The sequence below is a fragment of the Manis javanica genome, chromosome 12 (genome assembly GCF_040802235.1).
Source record: "Manis javanica isolate MJ-LG chromosome 12, MJ_LKY, whole genome shotgun sequence".
Taxonomy (NCBI): domain Eukaryota; kingdom Metazoa; phylum Chordata; class Mammalia; order Pholidota; family Manidae; genus Manis; species Manis javanica.
In genome coordinates this window covers 47,394,043-47,418,895 of record NC_133167.1, presented here as the reverse complement: position 1 = coordinate 47,418,895, position 24,853 = coordinate 47,394,043, and the positions used below count along the sequence as shown (strand labels likewise).

Genomic DNA, 24,853 nt, shown 5'->3' with positions numbered 1-24,853 from the left:
TGCACCAGCATGCTGCACTAGTGATGGGACAGTGGGAAGGCCTCTCTGGACAAGTTACAGATGGGGTGTGCTATGGGACACGTGCTCTGGAGGTTGCTCTCGAGGTGGTCAGAGCGAATTGTGCAGGTGGCTGGCTTCAACTGAGGACACCAGGCGTGGGTTTGTATAAAAGCTGTCTGCTGCCAGTGATGAGTCATGGTAAGCCAACACCACCAAGACTCTCACCCAGCTTGTGGTTAATGACCAATTCCTACTCTTTTTTTTTCTTTGTATAATAGCTCCACAAGTTGTTTGAGGGCCAAAAGTTTGGTAGTTTCTATTACTACTTTAAGATCAGAAAGAGTAGAAAGGTATCCACAAGTTAATGTCATGGTGGCTAAGAAGCAAGAACACACAAGAACAGACACAACTTTATGTTCTTGTAATATTTCCAAATGATAAAATTGCCTCTTTAACATCTTTGTAGTAGAATGAAGGCCATCTTGCCAAGCCATCTTTTGTAAGTTACTTAATTTTCATATTTCACTTCTTGCTGCTTCTAGCTATACAGCCAGCCATTTTCTTCCTGCCAGTTTCCTGGATATTTTAACAGAAACACCTTCATTCAAAAATGACAAAACCTCTTTATCTGCCAATGGAAAATCAATTGCTACAAAGAAGACATGTGGTAGAGGCAGGCAGGAAAGAACTTGGACTGCTAAGTTGCTCTTAAATTACTGCCAACTTTGCACTCAAACTTTTCCAGGCACAGTCTGTGGAAAAGACCTGGTTGTGTGTCCTTGCTGAAGAGCACGTCATGACATAGCACCAAGCCTGCCTCCATGCAGTCTGAAGCACAATCTAAGCACTGGTGGAGAACAGGCCATCCCCTCTCATACCATGAGCACTTCTCTGTGTTCTCTTCTCTAAGACCTGAAGTAAGAAGGAATGCATTCTGAGATCCTAAAGAAAAACGACTTTCCAGATAGAAAGAACTTTCTAAACTGGTGTTAAAATTAGGAACAAGTTTTAAATAATAATCTCTAAAACAAGCTAGGTGCATTTGTTTGCTAAGGATGCCATAACAAAACACCACAGATGAAATTGCTTAAACAAAAGGAATTTTCCCCCAGTTCTGGAGTCTGTGAGCCCCAAGATCAAGATGTCAGGTTTGGCTTCTCCGGAGGCCTCACCCCTCTGATGGCTGATGGGTGTCCGCCTCCCTGCTGTGGCATCACCTGGGCTTTCCTCTGGGCACATGCATCCCTGGTGTATCTCTTTTTGGGCGTCCAAAGTTCTTCTTTTTATAAAGACAGCTCGAATTAGATCCCCTTCTATCTATCTAATTTTAACTTAGTCATCTCTTTAAAGGTCCAGTCTCCAAATACAGTCAGCATGAATCCCTGGGATACAATTCAGTCCATAACACTTAGTAGCCCAGATTACTAGCAGTCTGTGAAAGAAATAATAAGCCAAAGCTACAGGATTATAAAAGTAAGTCAGTTTAAAGAATTTTTCTTTCACTCTGGTTTCATGACCCACAGTGATTGACAAACATGAACCTAACCCACTATATTCAGTGAGTCCCCTTCCCAGCTTTCTTAAACTGAACAGCTGCAGGTGAGTCCCTTGCAACCAGTAAGTGTTCTTTTACCCAGCTTGGCTCTCCTTCCTCACGGTCACACCTTTACCTTCATCCACAACATGAATGCACACTTCTGAAGTCTTGATTCCTTTCACCCACTGGTCTATTTTAGGCATCCCATGAGCAAGTCCTTGACTTCACTGAGACCTTTAACTCAGTGGTGTTTCGTTATCAGTCATCACTCCCACCTCCAACATGTCTTCTCTTCCTGTCTTATCCAGCTTAGATTCTAAGATCTGTCACTAGGATTACCTTCTTTCCCTTTCTCCCTCCAGGGTTACAATCCCGGTAGAAGCAAACCCTCTGCTTCCTCCGTGCCTTCACTCGCCAGCAGCTTTTATTTTTAGTGTTCGTACCTTGGAGTCATAGTATGTGGTAGAAAGAATAACATTCTGCACCAAGGATGTCCATGTTCCAAGATCCAGCACCTGTGAATATGGGATTTGCCATTGTGATGAAGGATTTTGAGATGGGGAAGATTATTCTGGATTATACAGTGGGCCCAAGGAAACCACAAAGGTCCTTGTAAGATGGAGGTAGGAGGTTCAGATTCAGAGAAGGTGATGTGATGACAGAAGCAGAGTCAGAGTAGGAGAGTGTGACAATGTAAACAAGTAAGAGAAGAAACAGAGACTTGAAGACTGCTGGCTTTGAAGACAGTGGAGGGGTTCATGATCAAACAAGGCAGGCAGCCTTTAGAAGCTGGAAAATGCAAGGAAATAGATTTTGTCCCAGGGTCTCCTTGATTTTTAGTCCAGTGAAACTCATTTCAGAGTTCTGACCTCCAGCATTGTAAGATAGTAAATTTGTATTTTCTTAAGCCACCAAATAATTGGTGATCTCTTACACAGCATCAATACAAAATCAGTACATAGAGCCAATTTCAATAGCTATGGAATATCAACAATACTGGTAATTGTATTATACCTCCCAGTATATGTGGTTTTCTGTTCTCCAAAACAAATGTTTCAATGCTGCTCTTTTCTTAAATACCCTCTCACAGGTCTTCCCACCCTAGCAATTAACATTGCCTCATATTTCATTGGGAAGCTGGTGTCCATTATGACTGATACAGTACTTACTCGCTCAACTACCTATATGTAATCAATTTCCCAACCAATACTGCCACATTTTTCATGATGGTATTAGTGCCCTTGTAAGGAGAGATGCCAGAGAGCTTTCTCTTCCCCTCTCTCTGCCATGTGAGGCAGAGTGACAAGGCAGACATCCTGAGCTTCCAGGAACTAAATCTGATGGTACCCTGATCTTGGTCTGCCCAACCACCAGCACTGTAAGATGTAAATGCCGGTTGTGTAAGCCACCCAGTCTATGGTATTTAGTTAAAGCAGGCCAAGCTGACTAATACGTTAAAACTAATATTCTACCAACATTTATATAAATGCTATCATAGAAAAATGTTTAGAATTATTTCTCATATTACAGGTATAATTATTTCCAAATTATCCATCATTGAGAGGAGTGTGAAGAAATGTTTCTCTTTCTAATTTCCTGATTTCACTGAAATCTATTTGGCCACAGATGAAAATGTAATTCCATCGTATTTAAAAGTGGGCCAAGAGAAGGTAACACTATTGAGGCAGATCTTTAGGCCAAGGAGTCTCTGTCTCTATTAAGGACAGAAATGTACATGATGGTTGACCACTATCCATAGTTATCTATCTCTATATATCTACAGCTATTTATAGCTTCTTATAAAAGAAAATGGATAAAAATGGGGAGATAAGTTTTATGATTGTCTTGCAGAAAAATCATTTAGAAAAGTCTTGAGAGTGAATTCTGAAAAGCTCACAAGGGCTAAGAGCTCAATGAAAAGATACTATTTCTGTGTGATCAAATAAAACTCACAAATATTTCAGGGCAAATTCTGAAATGGGAAACTAGAAAATCATTTCTAGTAGAGATATCAAGTGCTGGCAGTAGAATCTGAACCAACCTCAAGAGAAATAACTATAGAACATCATTCTGAGAAAGGATTTATTTCCTTAGCAAAAGAGTGTGCTGAAAGAGAGGATTCTGCTTTTGACTAAGGTTAGAAGCAAGGGTTAATACAAGAAAAGATGCAGGAGATAATTGTACTATTTAAATCAAGGCCATTGTATTTAATTAATTGACATAATGCATGGTGATCATCTACCATATGCTAAGCATTATGTTAGGGAATAAGGCATATGAATTTAGAATCATTAGATGATTAATTCAGGTGCTTGAAGTTACTTAAGTGTGTGTACTGCATTCCCTGACAGCCCTTCATTCATATTCAGAGTCAGACATACCTAGGCATATTTGCAATACTTGTGAGAGACCCCAATCAGGCATAGATTTGCATGAGTGATCAAATTGCTGTTGGCAGCACTGATTGCTTCTGAAGGACACTGCTTCATATGTTTACTCAAATAAATAAAACATAACGTAAAATACCCTAGATGTGAGCAATGAGGAATCACATCCCCTCTATATCAATAGTAGTCATGAAGGAGTAGGGGGTTTTCTTAACTGGTGGATTATCACAGAGCATGTTATTAGCAGGTAGCTGATGTTAGAAACTGTTGTGCTAAGGATCCCCAATTATTCCATTATAGGTTCTTGTATCTATAATTCATTAATGAAATAAGTTACCTATTTCAACTAATTCGTTAAGCCAGGCCTCACTGAGCCACTTCTGGTTACTGTGCTAGGGCCAGAGATATAGAGATCTATGAGAGGTACCGTTTCTGGAGATCAGAGTCTAATGGTAGAGCAGCCATGTAGGCAGATAATTATTGTATAATGTGCAAAGTCCTTGCAAGAAATAAAAGCAGAACTGGAACTGTGCAGGAGGGCCAGGCCAATTGCCCAGGATATCAGAAAAGGGTTTGCAGAGGACAGGGTATTTTGATCTTAAAAAAACAGGTAATTTGGCTGGGTTAATGGACCACCTAGGAAGACTATGGCCCATCCAAAGAGGCTCCTGGCATTAAGGTCTCGGGGCAGGAGATGAGGCTGGCCTGAAAACAACTATCAAAGGTAATGGGACAGAGGCTGAGCACATCAGATGGGCAGGTTGCATATGATTAGCATCTTTGTGGAAGATAAGCAAAGTCTATACTCAGAACTCTCAAATAATGAACACTTTTTGAAATACATTAGCCTATCCAATTATTAAGAGTTAACCAAACTTTGTGAATTTTAAAAAATGATGATTGTTAGCTCCTCTTTCTATCTTCCTTGATTTTTACCTGCTAGATCTATAAATACATGTAGGGAAAGAACTTATATTATGGGTATACTCTTTGATTCAGACAGAACGACATCCATTCAAAACAGGAGAAAGTGTACTTTAAAATCTGTTGCTTGGTTACATTAATAAATGTGTATCAATTCCCACTGATGTGTAAATATACTATAAATGATTCAGAGATACAGTACAATTTCTTTTATAGGGAATAAAAGCTGGGGGCCAAGTGTTTCAAGTCTAGGATAAGAAGAGCAGTAATGGGAACATAAAGACCATCATTAGGGTAGGAAGTATGAGTAACTGAAGATGGGTTGGTGTTAGCCATGAGTTACCTGACAATTATTCTCTCAGTTTTTGTTTATTCGAGTATGTCTTCAAATTTCTCTTTTGCTTTTGAAGAATAGTTTTGTGAGATATAAATTCTAGGTGAATAGAACTTGCAACACTTTGAATGCATTATCCCACTGCTTTCTCACCTAAATAGTTTTTGATCAGAAGTCAGCTTGTAATCTTGTGGAGAATCCCTTGTTTTTGATGATGTTATTCTCTTGCTACTTTCAAGATTCTCTCTTCATCTCTGTCTTTCTACAGTTTGAGTACGATGCATCTAAGTATGGGTGTCTTTGAGCTGACACTACTTAGGATTTGTTGAGCTTCTTGGGTGTGCTGATTAATAGTTTTCATCAAATTTGGGAAGCTTTTTACTTATTTCTCCACTTTTTTTTCTGTCACTTTCTCTCCTCTTCTCCTTCTGAACCTTACATTATGCACAATTGGCATGTCTGATGGTGTCCTACAGATCCCTGAAGCTTTATTCATTGTTCTTTATTCTTTTTCTTTTCTGTCATCAGACTGTATAATCATAAACTGCCTTAAACTTTGCTGATTCTTTCTTATTTCAGTTTAGAGGTGCTGTTGAGCCCCTATAGTGCAATTTTCATTTCAGTTACTATATTTTTCAGCTCCAGAATTTGTATTTGGTTTTTTCTTTCTCTTTATTCTCTATTTGGTGAGATGTTGTTCTCATACTTCCCTTTAGTACTTTAGGTATGGTTTCCTTTAGTTCTTTGAACATGTTTATAATAGCTGATTTAAGGCACTTGTCTAGTAAGTCCAATGCCTGGCTTTCATCAGGGATAGTTTCCACTGACTTCTTTCTTCCTGTGTGTGGGCTCCAATTTCCTGGAGGTTTTTGTTTGGGTATGTGTGCACATAGGTGTGTGTTCTGTAACTTTTTGTTGAAAATGAACACTGAATATAATGCAGAAACTCTGGGAATCAGATTATTCCACTCCCCAACATTTGTTGCTGTTTTGTTTGTTTGTTTAGTGACTTTTTCTGCGCTAATTTTGTACATTTTGTATTCTTTATATGCAGCCTGGTTGGTTGTACATAAGTGTCTCTGGTTGTTTTTCTTAGTGGTCAGCTAAGGATTGGGCAGAAATTTCCGTAAGTGCCTTAAACCAGTAAGTCTCTCAGCCCTTGCTTAGGAGCTCTTTGTGTGTGTGTTGAGGCCTGACTTCAGTGCTTCAGCAGGCAGTTCACAGCTCTGTCTTAGCCTTCACTTCCTGTGTGTGCACAGCCTCAAGGTCTGTCAGCTGGGAGTGATTGCAGTCCTCTTAGGTTCTCTGTAGGCATGCACTTAACTCCTAAATGTGGGAATGGATTTCTAGAGTTTCAGGAATATATATAGCAGATTTTCAAAGCTCTCTATGGATATTTCACTTCCCAGTTTTTCCTTTCAAGTTCTCTGGTCAGCCTCTTGCTTTCCCCACCTGGAAATGCTGCCTCAGTAGCTGTGATGTTATACAATTGTTGCTGATTGTTTTCATCAAATACCTTGGGGAAGTTTACATCTAGTACCTCAGAGTGAGCTCTGAGTCAGGCCAAATAAAACCCAATCTGAGAATGGAGCTTTTCAGAAAGCTTCCAGACAAGTCAAATAATGACAGTTTGCTGGAGATGTGGTTTTTGAAGTGTTTCAAGCCAATTCTCCCTCCAGTGGTTGCTAGGATGGAGGTATTTATAGCTATCATAGTTATGAGGCTATTGTTTTTCTAGGATACCATGGAGCTGAGGAATGGTGGACAGGATTAGGGTGAGTTAAAATGGCACAAAACTCACTGTTTTTATTGAGATTCAGCCATTTCTCTTCAATAAAACTCCTTGCATTGTTGCAGATCTTTAGTTAATGTTCAGAATTTTGAACTGGTTGATTTTGACAATCTTTTAAATAGCATATTTTTTAGAGGTTCCTATTCCACCATTCTGGAAGGCATCCATCAGGCTGCAACCTTCAAACTAGACTTTACTGTGTGTTTGGACATAATCAAAGGGAAAATTAGCACAAAAAAATGTGCAACTGCTACTGGATAAGGGGCTTTTCATAGTCCACAGATCCAGATTTCTTATGCTGTGAAGTCTTACCAGGACTTCCATGCTTAGCTCTAGTGTAGAGAGTGCTGTTCCCAGACTATTTCTAATTGGCAATGGTTTGATCCTAAAAACCAGGAAATCAACAGAATTTGTTTTTTATTTGTAGGTTTATTACAAATAGCCATGAGGCAAGAAATGGGTAAGAAATGTTTGCCCTCACCAAAGTCCAAGGGTTTCCTCCCCTGTTCCTGGAGCTACCTCTTCTTAGGTTATTGATAGCGTGAAATCCACTGCCTTCAAGGAGAGTCCAGGACCTACTTGCACGGTGTGGGTGTGACCTTATACTCTGGCCTCAATAAGTTAATAACCTTCAACATAATGGTCCAAAATCAGTGTATTCCTCAAAGTCTGGGTTTTCTTCTTTCTAGCAGAAGAACATGTTTGTTCTTGCTCGAAAGTCACTGGATTCCATCCATTTTCTTCTGGGTCTCTTTGCCAGTTTGCCTTGAAGAAGCCTATATAAATCATTTTCCTAGGTTTCTTGATTTCAACTCCTTGTCTTGACTAAGTTTCTGCTCAAACAAGAATACAACTTCTTCACACAAACCAAGGACACTATTTAGGCAGAGTGCACACTAAATTCTAAAGGAAAAAGAAATATTTTTCTCTGTGCAACTGGTCACCCAACAAAAAGCAACAATGTCTGCAGAGACTCTATCCAGTTTATTTTAGCAGTCAATCTGCTAGTTGCTTATTCATTATGCCAGCATAAGAGTTTATGGGGCTTTCGTTATCCCCAATGTGAATGTATTAGTATTTTTTTGTTTGTTTTTGAAGTTAAAGTAATTGCCATTCAGTCATAAGAACAAAGAAAATCATCTCAAAAGAGAATCAGTGTTGCTATATCTTGCAAGGTGAAATATTCCTGTAGGTTTTAAATGCCAGTTTCTTTAAGCTTCTACCTATAAGAATTTCAAAATTCTTAAAGATCTGGTTTTAAAGAGGTCATCCTGTTGCAAATTAACTCTTTTCAAAAAGTTAATCTAAACACACACAAGCACAAGAAGCAGGGTGACCCTTGGTTAAAAATAAAATACTGAGGAGTTTGTATTCTCCAAAATCACAAAGACAGCTCTCTGTAAAACATTAATTTAATGGAGAAAAAAGAAACCACCATCTCTCCTATTACTGTTTGGAGGGCATTCAGTTTCCCCACAGTCATAAATTCTAGGTTGAGTGTTTAATATTGTAACACTTAAAGACTTGACAGATGGAGACAGAAGTATGAGCTACTGCAATACAGGTCGGAGTCTTTGGTATCCAGGCAATAGTCACATGAAGTTCCTTTTAAAAAGTACAGAGATAACATCAGCTGAACTTGGTAAGGGACACCGTAACAACATGCTTGGATGTCTAGTTGAAGATAGTCTACTTGTGAGTGAACGGGTGATGGTGCCTTTTATGTCATAAGCAGGGTTACTAGCCAAAACTGAGCACAGCCCTGCCTGCCGTAATTCCATCTTTTCCCTACCCCAATGACTTAAGCTTTGTGATATTTTGTCCTGAATGGTTAGAGAGAAGCTCCAACAAAGGCATTTTGTAAAAACACACACAAAAAACTAAGTTTAGAATTGAGAGACAGTGGTTACATTTTTGCTTTACTCTGTAACCTGCTTCACATAAACAGAATGGAAAGTTTTGTTCTGATTCTATCAAAGTGATGGAGTGCTTTGATTCTGTACTCATCTTCACAATTCCTGCTGCCCCATTTATCATTTCTGAGACCAGCACTATAATTAGTTATGGCATGCTAATGTCCTCAGTCACAAAATGGAAATGAATATGTTACATATGCATTTCAAAACCAAGTGTATAAAACAGATATTCCAGTCTTATAGTGATTACTTTTGTTTTCAATGGCACTTCAGTTGTCTCTGTTAAGGAAATAAAATACTTAGGTCACCAATATACAGTACATCTGACCATAGTTGTTATAGCAATAAGGCTATGGTAATATACTTAATAAATAGCTGTTGAATGAGTAACTGAAATAAATACCAAATCATTGCATTTTCTAACTGTGATCGCAATGCACATAGGATTCAGATATAAATCTGTCTTCTTTTTACTGGAATCAAGTTGATATACAATCTTATATTGGTTTCAGATGTACAACATAGTGACTCAATAATTATGTACATTACTAGATACTTGCCATGGTAAGAGTAGTTACCGACTGCTACCCTACCAAGGTATTACTGGTTATATTCTCTATGTTGTATTTTCATTCCTATGACTAATTTACTTTACAATTTTCAGTTTGTAGCTCTTTATCCATTTACCTACTTTACCCATCCCCTTACCTCCTTCCCTATGGCAACTGATAGTCTGTTGTCAATACTTACAGGTCTATTTCTTTTTTTTTGTTTGTTTCTTTTGTTTTTTAGATTCCACATATAAGTGAAATCATATGGCATTTGTCTTTCTCTGCCTGGTTTATTTCACTTAGGATGATACCTTCCAGGTTCATCCATGTTTTTGCAAGTGGCAAGATTTCCTTCTGTTTTATGGCTGGGTAATATTCCATTGTAAATACGTACCACATCTTATTTATCCATTCATCTATCTGTAGGCACTTAGGTTGCTTCCATCTTTGCTCTTGTAAATAATGCTTCTGTGAGCATAGGTGTTTTCAAGTCAGGGATTTTGTTTTCTTCAAGTAAATTCCCAGAAGTGGGATTGCGGGGTCATATGGTATTTCTATTTTTAGGTTTTTGAGGAACCTCCATGTTATTTTCCACAGTAGCTGGACCAATTTACATTCCTACCAACAGTGTAGAAGGGTTCCCTTTTCTCCATATCCTCACCAGCACTTGTTATTTCTTGTCTTTTGGGTAGAAACCATTCTGACTGGTGTGAGGTGATACCTCACTGTGGTTTTGATTTTGCATTTCCCTGATGGTTAGTGATGTGGAACATCTTTTCATGTACCTGTTGGCCATCTGTATGTCTTCTTTGGAAAAATGTCTCTTCAGTTCCTCTGCCCATATTTTAATTGGATTATTTGTTTTTTGGTGTTGAATTGAATGAGTTCTTTATAAATTTTAGATCTCAGTCCCCTATTGGATATATCACTTGCAAATATATTGTCTTTTAATTTTGTTGAGGGTTTTCTTTGCTGTGCAGAGCCTTTTAGCTTGATGTAGTCCCACTTGTTTCTTTTTAAAGCTGTCTTTAAAAAAATAGCAGAGCCCTGAATCCTCCACCTGGAAAAACCCTTGTTTTTGTAATGAACCCTGAGAAATTGACTATGTGCCTTGTTTTTACTGTGAAAAGGCTCTAGTGAATAAATCTCTTAAGGAATTTTTAAAAGAATTTACTGTTAGAACAATATACTCAATTTTCCTAAGATCAATGATACTGGGAATCTTCTGCAGAATCCAACCTGGAGATAACTTGGGACTGTTAATAACTTGAGTTTATTTACCCTTGACAGGGGATATAGTGTGAGGTGGGGACATACTGGTGATATTGGCTTAGGGGAAATGTACTAGACGTGGTTGTTGGTGAGGAATGTTGATTTACTCCTGCTAGGGAAACAAGCTATTGTCTTATTTTTGAGCAATTACTAGCCCTGGTGCTGGGCATGGCTTTTGTAACTCATGAACAGTTGAGAGCAATATATAAAGAACTAAGAAGAATAAACTAGAGAAATTTCATTTGTGAATGTTGAAAGTAATCTTTAGGGAATGGTTTACCTTCTTGTCACTAAGAATTGGCAGTAATAGGATATTGAAAATCCAGAGGGTTGACAAATTCCACGTGGAATTTTCTTGCAATTTCATATTATCTTCCTCTAGAACAGAAGGATTAATTAGACTAGATGATGTAATGATTTGAGAAGAAAAGCTGTTGTGTCAACCAACTCCTCAATGATCTTTCTTTTCCAGCAACCCTGGCCTTCCAGCTCTTACACTCTGATGCTCATTCCTGCCACAGGGCCTTTGACCATGATTTTATTAGAATATTCTTCCTCCATCTCTTTATCTAGTTTACTGCTATTCTTCAGATCTTTCTAGAAAGGGTTTTTTTTTGTTTAACACCTAAATGATCTTATAACACCATATTCCTTTTCTTATTATAGTTTAATTTTATATTTGTGATAATAATTAATTAACATCCAATTTGCAATGGACTGTATGTTCCACAAGGGAGTGACAATATCTGTTTGGACCTCTCGTTGTATCCCAGCACAATTCTTAACAAGAGTCCTCTATAAGGTTAGACAAGGAAATGATTAATTTTGCTTGGAACCCTCAAAGAGATGAAGTAAGCCTAACAGAGATAGTGTATCAGTTTAGCTTGGCAGAATGTAATATCCTGGAGAAGGAAGGTATTCCAATCATGGGAACCACATAAGTAGAGGAAAAAAAGAAAATAAGTACATGATGTATTTGGATATAAGAACATGACTATAGAGGAGACGCTGCATGGAGATGAGCTTACAAGGGCAGACTGGGACCAGATTGTTTAAAGCCCTGGGCTTTTAAGGAATGTGGACATTTTCTAGGCAGTGAGGAGCCACTTGAAGCCTATTAAGCAGCGGAATAATACAATCCCATCTGTGTTTCTGATATAACTCTGGCAGCAGTGTGGAAAGCAGTGGAACTAAAAATAGGATTATAAGTAATGTGCAACTTGCTTTTCCCCTATTTGCACACTAACCCAATTTTTAGCTTTGACATACATCCTGTTTGTACAGGAAAATCCCTAAGCCTGAAGAAGAAACTCCTTACACTATTTTAAGCAGAGTTGTTTAAAGCAAAAGAGCAAAGTGGCCATCAGCCATTGTATTTTGTGCCTTGTGCCAATAAGTGTCCAATTTTGAAGGCATTTAATGAAAGTAACTTAATACATGGAATTGTAAAATTCAGATATTGTTCAGAGATTCTCAGAAACTGACCTTTAGGAAATATTACAGAGAAATAGCCCAGGGAATCAATATTATATACCTCCCCACAAAAGTCTAAGGCAGCAGAAGAAGTCAACCAATTCTAAGAAAGTGATGAGATGTATCCTAGAAATAACAAATTATGAAAACCCATAAAGTAACTTGATATTACAAGACATCTTGAAAAATGTCAACATTTAGGTACAAGGGGCATAGCACTATTTATTTAGAACCTGTTATCATTGGATGCTGTTTTGTTTTAATATCATTAGCCCATGTAATCCTCACAACTTTAGGAGACATTATTACCAGCTCTGTTTTACATAAAACAGTGGAAATCCAGTGAGGGTAAGTAACTTGTGCAAGGTTTCCTCAGTAGTAAATGACAGATAGATTCAAACCTAGGGAGTCTCATTCCAAGTCCCTGCTCCTCTTAAAGCCTGCCTCATCATACCGAACGAGGCCCAGCCTTGGAAAGGCCCCTCTCTTCTCTTTGTGGAACACCTTTAGTCATCTTTTATTCTTTTTCACTAAAGAGAAAATACCAGTTTAGCCAGGTTCATGTCTGACTGTCATATAAAGCTACATGGAATTTTGCCTGGTAAGATTTTGTAGACATCTGGTTTTGATGGTGATCATTTTTAATAATTGGTTCAGGCTGGTCCTGGCTCAAGAGGTAAAAAATACTAGAAACACAAGTTATCAGAAAACAGACTCACAAAGTGTCTGCAGAGGCCCACAGCTCTAACACAGAACCCTGATTGTCCCACCTTTTGGGTATTGTTTTAGAGTTGATTATATCAATCTTTATAAATTACTCCTTGGGAGAAGTATGCAATTATTTTTTCCTAGTACTCTGTTCCTAGAACTTATGCTGTCAAATAACAACATGAATACATTTACATTTCCTTGTGCCTTGCTCGCACACATCACCCATCTTGCAAGAGCTCTATAGTAACAGATATGTTTGGACTGCATTTTTATGCAATTTTCTTTTTTTGGTGTTGTATCTGAGAATATTCTTATAAAGATCCTGATGACTCTTGGAGGCTTTGATGCAGCAATGTTCAGAATTATTGTAATAAAAAGATCAGAATCCTAAGTGGCATGAGCTATTTTGATAGCATCCATATAGATTCAAGAATGAGAATATTTGAAATGGTTTATTAATAATACTAATAATTTTGAAACTATTGTCATAGAGGGATACCCTCTTGATGTGATAGCCCCTAATTTTATGCATTCCTTTGTCGACTAAAATGACTAAATTCAGTTAAGGAAATCAATAGGAACTTTTAGGATGCATGTATTTTTAAGTTATAGGACCCTAGGACCTGGGAATAATGTAATTCAACTTCCTACTGTCCTTGACCCCACATCTCTCTCTCTCTCTCTCTCTCTCTCTCCCCCCCCTATCTGCAGTGAGGTGTATGGCTACTCCAGGGTTTGTAAACTCAAATACCTGTAGAGATCAGCCTACGATGTAAATGACTACAGCAGGCCCAGAGGTCCTCCTGTCCCTTGTCTAGGAACCAGCAGTACTCTGTGCTATCCTTTGTTTTTCTATTCTTGGTAGAGACATGGGCTCAGAAATACGTTTCTCTACGGTGAGGAAAACCGCAGTACAATAAAGGTGGTGAAAGGTAGCCGACACTTTGCTTTAGATGGGGGTCACCAACTTCCATGCGGGAACAGTGGGCTCCACACTGCCCCCTGCTGGTCCTCATCCTCTCAGCCGAGTCTACCTTTTAGAGGTTTATTTCTTCATTCTTAGCACTAAGTTCTTCATCAGTTTGAGAGCTTTGAGGGGCAAATAAAGGAAAATATAATTAAACTGGCTTAAATAACAAAGTAGTTACATGGCTTAACAAAACTAGCGGTCGCACTTGGGAGGCTGAGAGGTTGCTAGGGTTCAAGAGAGGTTTGATCAAGGCTCTATCTCCAGGTCTCTGGTTTGACCCTGTCCCTTCATGTTGACTACATTCTCACACTGACTTCTCTCAGATAAGCAATTGGCCATAGCAGCGTCATCTATCACATTGGTACACCATATTGTCCAGGACAAGAGGGGCGTCCTCTTTTACCTCAGCCATTAAACAGAAAGCCACATTCCATGGATGGGACCAATCATTGTGGCCAGGAGGGTCAGATGACACGTATGGCACTTTGAGCCCATCTCTGCCGCTGGGACTTGGTCCAGTCACACCAAACTATGGCTGCTTCCTAACTGCGAAAGAGTGAAAGGACATGGAAGACGTCTAAACTTCAAGGCTCTCCCAGGTCACAACCATAGAGAGAGAGGAGCACTCATGTAGAGTCCGTATACTAGCCTCTACTTGGGGAACTGGTCTTGTTTGACCCCGTGTGGACCAACGGCAGATTGGAAGATCGTCACTGGCCAGGCTGGGTTCACTTGCCCACTCATGTGGTCGTATGTCAGGAAAGGCCCTGTAACTGACGCTTCCTGCCGTATCACACGGGACAGGGGAGAACATTTTCACAACGAAAATAGGGCAGCAGATGGATAAAAAAAAGAGATGCTCACTCTGTCTGATATTCTGCTTCTCTGACCTTCAACAAGGAGCTGGTGTCTTCCAGAGATGATACCACATCCTTAGGCATTGATTTTAAGAACAGAATCATAATGTGCACCAGTGTATTTTAAAAATACTATAAGAACAGCACATAGAATTTATGTCTCTAAATGTCTAAAAATTAATATAGTTTGCATATATTATGTACTATAAACATAGTGAGTAGAATCCGTGAATCATTCTATGGTATACATGTTCATTAACATACCCAAATTTTATTTTATTTCTTAGCATAATGTTCTACTCAACCCCCCGCCCAAACAGCATGTATGTGTATATATATACACACACAAAAATTCATCAGAGAATCAAAATGCAGAAACTGGCCTCTCATTTCATTCTCTTAAGATTTTCTCTTTGCCAGAAGGAAGTGTGAGTACCTTCAGATTCTGACCATTGGTTCATATTAACCCACCCCCAGAGATCCTGATTGGGTTTGTGGTCTTTGAAAGCTCTTTACCAGGTAATCTTGATAATTAGCTGTTTTTGGAGACCTCTGAAAAAGGATGTACAGTGTTCCCTTTGCCAAGATATTTAGAGCCTAGTGTGCATATGACATAGTGCTGGCCTCTTCATTGTGGGAAATCAACTAACCTTGCATGGAAGACACTTAGAAAAATCCCCTTTGATGGGTGCCTACATTTTCTAGGATCATCATGTGACCATTTCTGTATCTAATGAAAATGGGTGCCATTAGCTGACTGTACAGCTGCTCTACACTTCTTGGGCCAGGTTTACCTACCTCTGCATCCCCTTCCAAGATGCAGATGAGGCATATGTCAAGGAGGAACACATGTGATTTTGGCAAAGTTCCTATCTAATCCTTCCCCTTCAAATGCTCATTTGCTTTTTATGTTTCTGAGAAAAATCCCCGCATCTGAGCTGATGTAACTGAGTGATGGGGTATCATAATGAGGCCATAGGAAATGTTTCTGTCCCAGGGAATGTAATAAAAAGGTCCGAGCAACTCCCATTTCCTCACCTGGCACGCTGCCCAGGTAGGTTTGTGTTCATACAGGCTCAGCTGCAAGTTGTGGGGACCTCTTCTGCCCTACATTCCCAACACATAGCGGATAAGGCCAGTTCTGAAGCTCAGACTCCATGGATGGTTGAAAGAACCCTACCTTCAGGGGAGGGCAGGGACAGAAAGAGTGGTGTCTAGATTAGTGCTGTTCATCAGAGATCCAATGCAGGCCACATATGTCAGCCATGTAGGTAATTTTAGATTTTTCTAATAACCACATTTAAAAAGTAAAGTAAGCAAATGTTGCTTGGCATTGGATTTGATAGGGAAAGCACAATCTTTTGACTGATCTCTTTCTCGATAACTTTTAAGTTTTGCCTCACTCTGACTAAATAAAGAATGAAATAATCAGAAAGGTCTGGTCTGGAGAATGGAGGCAAATCTTAGTTTGGCAGATGCTAAGGCAGAGAACTCTGGTACCCCCTACATGGAATGCAGAGCCAAAAGGCAGAGGAGAACGGACGGCATGCCATTCCTGTGGCTTGCAGTGAGGGGCTCTATAGGATGACTCACTAGTGATTTAAAAGTGTAATGAAAAGAAATAAGTTACACAGATCTGAAAGTTCAGATTAACAAAGATTTGTCTTATAAATTTGATCTGTAGGAGATTAAACAATACTTAGAATATTGTGTTTGGTAATGCCAGGGCATGGTCAGATAAAAATATTTGTTCTCAACTCCAAGTTGACATTGAAGATTATCTATTAAGGATTTAAATCTGCACGTACAATGGGAGGTGGCCTCCTTGCACAATTAAGAGTGAAAATAATAACCTCTTTGCTGTGATGACACTATCTCCATCATATTCCTTTTGTATGTCTAGGTTTGTATAAATTAGTGTACTCAACAAAGATTTGCATGAATTCAGTAGCCAACCTCAATTAAAATGGAAATATGGAGCTTGATACTGAGTCAAACATCTAGAAATTATAATAAACATAGTTTAGCAGTGATGGCTGTATTTCTAGGTATCATTGAAAGATGGCCTAAACATTGTACCTCCACATTCATGAGAGGAGAGTTGGCAAAAAATACTAAGTATTTCCTAAATTAAACAAAAATTTCTAAAAATTGTTCAGGGAGAATATGCAGATAGATCAGGTTCGAGATTTATTGTTAGAGGTATTACAGGATGAAAGGAAATGAAATGCTAAAACGTAGCATGATTAATTTTCTTATACCTCTTGTAGTTATAGGATAATCTGGGAGATTTAGAGAAATAAAGTAAAAGAAATGGTATATCATTACTTTGAATTGTTCCAGTGTTCAGTGATTAGAGTGCTAGCTGATGTGAATGGCATTGTCTTTAAGTAAACATCCATATGGTACTAAACAGTATCATCTTTTGATAGCTGTAATTCAACTGTGCAATTTCTAAACAGGTGCAGACACTCTGAGACACCATTCCATTTCTGCATTTTCCTTCTCTAGGGCCTACAATGTCTATGGCTGAAGTATTAATGATCAGAGGGTGGTTTCTCCTTTCTTATTTTCGATCCCAAGCTCTGGTATAAATTTCTATGTATATAATACACAGCACTTAATTTTATTAAGTGGAAAATCATTTATTCTTCTCACTCAAAATATTTATTGAGCTCCTACTATGGGTCAGAAGCCATGGTAGGTGCTTCAGGGTATAAAGAGGGGTAAGATGAAATCCTACACTTGAGAATACCACAGTCTAGATGACTGTAAAACAAACTTATCATAATTATAATGTGATGTGAAAAGTATAATTCAAAGGGCTTTGGGAACATTTCTAGCATAGTTTCAGGTGATAAACATCATGTTTCTTAAATACTCCATTCTAAAATCCCATTGTGCATTAATATAAATTGACACTTGAAATAAGGAAGTGGGCATTACAAGAGTTTGTACCTAGATGGGAATAGGAGTAATTTGGGGGGCATCAGGCATGACATAATGAAGCAGGTTTAGAAGGGGTGAGGATACAGACAGCTCTGGGAAGCCAATAAAATAATCCATTTATTTCTTAGAATATATTTTTAGAGGCATTTAGGTTCATAGCAAAACTGAACAGAAGGTACAAAGATTTCCCATATACTTCATGTCACCACCCCAAGAGCAGCCTCCCCCATTAACATCCACTGCCAGAGTAGTACATTGACGCATCATTATCACTCAGAGGGTTACATTATGTTGATGTTGTTCATCAAATGGCATTTTAAGAGAACCAAGAATTAGGAGGGATAACCAAGCAGGGTGTTGAGCAGAGAAGCAGGAAGGCATCTGTTTTACAACATTAGCGAAAACCGGCCCTGCTTAGTCCTTTTGTTTTGCTTCAGCCCACAAGCTCCTCAAGCATAAAGAAAGGCTTAATAGAGTCAGGGAACAGGTCTTGCCGAGAGCAATGAAAGCAGTGGCTGAGCACTCATGAATATTCATGGCCAATGCAATGATGAATATGCTGTACTTGGGTTCTTTTGGGTTGACTAAGAACAAGTGGAGCCAGGGCATGGCTCATTACTCTGAAAATTGATAATTAAAAGAAAAGAATTAAATATTCACCTTGGCTTTCTGGTAAATACTATTTTTCAGGCAATCAAACAGTGTTGGTTGATGAGGGGAAGGTTTTCTGTACAGATGAATTTCACCTACTGGAGAAGGAATAACAAATTGGAAAATATTATTTTGCAAGCTCTAATGAAATAACTTATGCAGATAATGGTGATCAACAAATATGAAGGCATTAGATAAACTGAATGGTCTGATCAACCTTAGCATCATTAAAAGTGAGAAAACCAGACAAGAGGTATATTCCGATATGACGCCACTACTTATGAGGTATGCATGTCAAAAAGTCAAACTTGAGACTAATTAACATTAATTATGTTATTGACTTGGGAATCTAACTCTCAACTCACAGGAAACCCTGGGGATAGAACCAGTTAAGCCACATCTGGTGAAGGTCATCAGCCAAAACAGGATGTGGGATCTTTTCTACGTGATCCAGTTTTAAATAGACTTTTCCCAATGGATGGAGCAGTTTCAGTAGAGGGACTTTAGAAAAGCTGACTATGCTCCTATAGGTTTTACATCTCAAAAATTGCTAGTGGTGGTGCAAATCCAGAATTTTACAGATGAAAAGCAGTGAATTGTGGAGTTGGAATTTGTAGGCAGATTCATTTGCTAATAAAGAAAATCGCAGAAATTTTGCTTACAAACTGGCTTTTTTGGGTTCCTGGTTTCTGGTCAGAAATCAGTGTAGGGACAAGGAAGAAACTTGATACGTGTCTTAAGTAAAGAATTGATTAATTTGTCCAGTCAGCCAGATTAGTCTCCTGCCCATTTGCTGACCTAATATTTCTGGTGAGATTTCAGCAAAACTTAATATTTGATCTCGATATTAGAGCTTATGGTCCAATGGGGTCTATTAATTAGGATATGGTCCAGCTATAGTGATTGAGAAATAACAGTAGTTTAAATAAAATAAGGTCTATTTCTCACTCAGAAATAAAGAGTCTGGAATGACACAAGTCCAGGCTGGGATAGTGGCTCCTGGGGTGTCAGTGTCATGACCTGGTCTCCTTCCTTTATTACCCATGTTGGTTCATAATCTTGGGAGTTCCCCAGGTGAAAACTGCCCCCCCACCACTACACGGACGGCAGGGAGAGTCCCAAGAAAGAGGTAGACCACACCAGATTGGTAGGTGGTAGTTTTAATAACCAGGGAACTTCCGTGCAAGGCTTATCTTGGGCTGCCACAAAATGAGTAGACATTCCTACTCTTTGGTGAAGTAATGTTGCGATGGTTAATTTTATGTATCAACTTGGGTGGGCCATGATGCCCAGATATGGTCAAACATTATTCTAGATGTTTTTATGAGGGTGGTCTTAGATGATACTTACGTTTAAATCAGTGGACTTGGAGTGAAGCAGATTGCCTCCATAATGCGGCCTCATACAGTCAGCTGGGGCCTGAATAGAAAAAAAGACTGACATCCCCTGAGCAAGTGGGAATTCTGGGGCAGCCTGCTTTTGGACTTCATCTGCAAAAGGCTCTGCCTGGTTCTATGGCAGATGGCCTCTGGGTTTGAACTGCAACTCTTTTCTGAGTCTCTATCCTGCTGGCTTTCCCATCAGACTTTGGACTTGTCAAGTCTCTGCAAAAACATGAGCCAATTCCCTTTTAAAAAATCTCTTTACACACACACACACATATACACTCTCACACACTCTCTCTCTCTTTCTCTCTCTCTCTCTCAAACTCAGTCACCTTCCTTCTGGTCCACTTACCCCCAAGAAACTTGTAGATTTTTGTTCCCCACAAGGTGAAAATATGCCCTGCTGGGAATTTCAGCCATATTAGTGGTTCCAGGGTTCAGTAATGGGATGGCTTTCAGGTGAGAGGGGATGGTCGTTAGTTCTTCTCTTATAGGGTGGAGTCACACCTATTCTTTGAATTGTTTTGGCCCCTTGTTGACATTAGGGGTGATAATAACTCCCTTTACTGCCCCCAGAGTTAGCTTAGGAAAGGGATAGTCTTTTCACAGACATTGTGCTTCTCCAAAATGCAACCTTTCTCTGTCCTCAGTCTTACTACTTAGTTGTAGCGATAGTGACATTAGGGTTATGGGCAGAAATTTCTGGCAACCCTTAGAGGAGCTGGAAGGCCATAACAAAGAGCAGGGTTCTGGGTCCCTAGTCTTAGAATGTGGGGTAGTTAGTCCTTTAACATCTTACAATTTCATGAATATTTTGGGAACAAGCATCTCACTGGGCATTTGACACCACCCTTTATCATAAGGCTAGAGAGGTGGGATGATGTCAGACCCCTTTGGGTCTCCCAGTTCAGACAAGGTGGGTAAAAGGGAAGGTGGGCCTGGTAGGCCATATTAAGGAGTTGAGACTTTTTCTTAAGAGCAATGACAAATTACTGAAGGATTTTAAACAGAAGAGTGATACATTCAAGTGGAGATAATCTTTTAGAACCCCTTGCCCTCTGGCTTTATTTCTCCTTTCTTACTTCAGTTCTGCAGTGCTGGTGCTTGTGTCCTCTTGACTCAGGACTTTTTGGTGGCAATGGAAGGTGGGTGAAGGAGAAGTTACTTAATTATAAGAGGCATTTCTAGATTTTGTAGAAATTAAGCTCACAAAAGAAACGATACCTGTCTTTGAGTGGGGCTGGGGGAGAGGGAGCCTATGAGGGTTTGGAGAGAGACAGTAAGTTCTCTAAGCCTGGGAAGGACTTGCAGTTTGAGGACTCTGGAAGTAGCCAGCTCACACCTGCCTCCCTGACCCTGCTGAGAGTTGGTGTCTGGGCCTGCACTGGCGAAGAGTGGGCGAGAGATGCTCCAGGTGAGCCTGGCTAAGCAGAGGGCCTCCCAGCCTGGCCCCAGGTCACAGGAACAGCAGTTCCTCAGACTCTGAGGGACAGGAAGCCTTGGACACTGGGCATTTCAGGCATGAGCCTTGTTGGGTAAAGACCAAAGAAGCTTCAGTCCTGCAAGGTCTTTGCCTGATTCAAAGGAAGGGGAGCCACATTCATCACTGAGGCAGAATTTCTTCACACATGTCTGACTATGGGGCTCAGAATGACATTTAAGCTGATTTAAAGAAACTTCTTTCTTGTCTGTTCTTTGTTCATGGTTATAAATTCATATAGACATGGTTAGATATACCTTTCAGAAAGGTAATTTTGATTATTGTGTGGATAAGAGGGGAGCAAGATGAAATGAGGGAGTCTAAACAATAATGCCATTCTGGCCAAACTCTACTGGCATTTTTCAAGTTTCATTACCTTCCCCTTAGAACTGAGGACAAGATTATACACTTATCAAATGATATCTTCAACTCTGTTTTTTATAGTTTGATAACATTAGTATTGGGATCTGCCCTGGCCTATAACTTTATAGACTTACTAACAAAATCATTTTGTGTGAAGTGAAACTGTTTGCATTGATTATGTCATTTTTTATTTTATGGTTTAAAATATTGTGAAAAAGGAAGTTCTGATATATTTAGGGACTCAGATAAAGAATTGTTGAAAGAAGAATCTTCCGTCAGGAGAGACTGGCTTGTGGGTGCCGGAAAGAAGGACACAGTCATACCTGTGCTGGGGGTTGTGGGCTGGTTTCAGAGCCTGCTGAGGACAGATATTGGGCAGAGGTAAATGGAAAGGGGTTGGTACTTCTGAAACCACAGGAGAGTGTCAGGGGCCCGATAAAGCCTTCTCTGAATACCAGCGAGTATAGTTTGTACCTCAGAAGCCAACAGTGAGAAAAGGTCTTGGGGCAGCTGACAGTGGAGACACAGTAAGTATCACTTAGGATGCCTTCTGCTACAAAAGCAGAAAATCCACCAAGAGTGGCTTGAACAATAAAACATTTAATTATCTCACATAACCAGAAGTGTAGAGGCAGGAAGCTCAGGAAGCCTGGAGAAGGAACTGTTTCATCCACTCAGTGGTATTAGTGTGGCCCGGGCTGCTTCCATTCTTCTCCTCTGCCAGCTCCGGCCCGACAGGGTTTTCATCCTCAGACATGGAGTCTCAGGGTTGCAAGGCGGTCTCAGGCGTCAGGAAAGTGTAGTTTTGTTCATCCTTCCTTCCTTTGTTCCCAGTACCTCATGCAGTGTGTGTACATAGTTCTAGCACAAAGTAGCTCTCAACAAATATTGTTTGAATAAGCAATTACTAGGCTGTTTCTAAAGAGAACGTTGAAGGGTGTCATTAGCTGCTGGTTTTGTAATTGACTTTGTAATAGAACTTTACAGCTAGAGCAGTGAGCACAGTAGCACAGTAACCACACAGTAAGTGCCTTCTGACCAGTGAAGGTACTGAGGTAGAGACAGGTAAAAGGGATTACCTGGGATGATGTAGGTAGGTAGCAGTGGGGGACTCAGCCATGGTGAGGCAGGACACAGCGTCTAAGCTTTTCTCTGCCTCTGTATGAAAGTCCTGCTCAGAGTGTGAACAGACTTTCTCTGTGGAGATGGGGTGGTCTGGCTTTTTTCTAGTCTCCTTCCAATTTTCTGTTGGCAAGAACTCTGGAACTAATTTCCTTTAAGCCTTGGCCTTTGAGTTCCAAAATAGTGGATCTTACAAATCACAAGTCTTGGCTTGCAAGATCATTACCTCTCTGCTCAAAGGGAGGAAGCAACCATGCAGTATGGGAGGTGGGAGTCATGAGAGCTGCACGGTGTGGCCAGCTGGCTCGGATTTTCTAGACCTTATCTCATAATCGACTACATGCTTGCTAGACTCTATACTTATCTAAATAAATGAAGAGGTTAATACATCAACAAATCATTGAATTAATCACAATCCAGAGGAAGAGTTGAAAATCTGGCCGACAGCTGTCCTGCCTCCTCTGAGAGCGCCCAGCAGTCTGAGGAAGCAGCCTGAATAGTGATGGTGCTGCTGAGGCTTAAAACATTGCATCCCAGAGCCCCGGATTCTACTCAGAAGGAGAATCCCTGGGGGAAGGGGAGTGGGGGTGGCAAATCTGTTTCCAGGGAAAACATTTGGTTAACATACCCCTAGGAAATCAGAGGGTACTCCCTGCCCAGCCCGAAGAGTATTCTGGAATCATTATAATGACAGCACAAAAGCCAAGCTACCGTGAGTTTTCTTACAAGTGCGTCGCAGCTGCTAACCAAGCAGTGAGACATGAGTTGTGTGAGGCTGCTCTGCCCTCTCTGCTTTTGTCTCTAACAAACTTCTGACTTGCCTACAGTCAAGTGTCTGTTTCAGTCTTTTCCCCCATATGTTTCTGCAGCATTTGGAAGAGAAAGTGGAAAGTACGTTGATGGAATGAGTCTACAGATGATAAAAATTGGGGAGGTAAGCAATTACAAATTATTTAGGAAGATGTTCTTAAAATACAATGTGATCTTGATAAATAAAAGACATTGGTGAATTCAGTAAAAGGAAACTTAATAAAATAGCTCACATGGGGGAAGTGAAAACAACATTTAATAGGGCAAAATCTAGTTTCAGTAATACTACTTAATTGGTTTTGGAGATTCAACTATTAGTGAAATAATTATGAGCCAAGTGAGTGTGTTATAATGATAATAGGTATATTGTGTATCAGTAGAAATATTACTAATAAAATTACTTTACAAAGAACATTTCACCATATGTGAGACAATTAAGTAGCTGCTATAATTGGAACAAGGAGAATAATAGATTTGAAAAATCAAACCATCCCCAAACAGCTCACACTGGTGGACTGGATATTCTCTGATGCCCAGAAAAAGAGATACAAGGAAATATCAGAATTGAGGGGGATACAGTAGCTCTCTACTATCTATAGAAAATGCCTTGAACTGCCTTACTTGTAAAGACAGAAGGACTTTTCCCTTTAGCTTTTGCTTGTCTTTGCCACAGTCTTCCTTCCTCCCCCTCAGCCATTATGTTGCAGATAACTGTGATCAGTATTCTGTGAGCTGTCTTGACATCACTGCAGAACTGATGAAGTGAGTTCTTCCCTCCACCCCCTTCTGGCCACTGGACCTCAGGTACACAGACCTAAATTAGTAACAGATGTGATTCATAACACACTCCTAACATAGCTCTGTTCCTGTCTTCTTTTTGAGTTTAAGTATTTTTATTTTTCACAATGTGGTAAGTATCTGCAATTTACCACTTGAAACACAAACCAGGAAGCTGAAATAATCTCCATTTTAGGCCCAGGTTCCACTCCATCTTCCCATCACCTGCCTCCCTGACCTGAGATGACCATCAGCCAAAATACCACGTTCATCATTTTTCCTTTTCCCTTCTATTTCACATAGTTTTATTGTTCATTCCTTTTTACTGTTTATTCACTTTTACTGCTGTATAATATTCCATTGTGTGAATATACCATACTGTATGTGTCTTCTTTTCTGTTGATAGATGTTTGGTTTTTGCTACTATGAACAAACTACTATAAACACTCTTGTAGATTTATTCTACTAGAATAATTTCTCCTGGATTATTTTTATTATCATTTAAATACGTTCTACTGCCTGTTATGCTAAATTTGCCCATCCCTACCTTTACCCCATATTCCCTTGCAACTGCTGTTAGATTTCAATGTTC

General features: G+C 39.6%; 1 long non-coding RNA gene across 1 annotated transcript; it reads left to right on the top strand.

Moving 5' to 3' along the window:
• Positions 1-4,206: 4,206 nt before the first annotated feature.
• LOC108388729 (uncharacterized) lies at positions 4,207-24,282 on the top strand. Its single transcript, XR_001851137.3, has 3 exons — positions 4,207-4,648; positions 23,544-23,608; positions 24,178-24,282. It is a non-coding gene; the product is annotated as an uncharacterized lncRNA (long non-coding RNA).
• Positions 24,283-24,853: the final 571 nt, after the last annotated feature.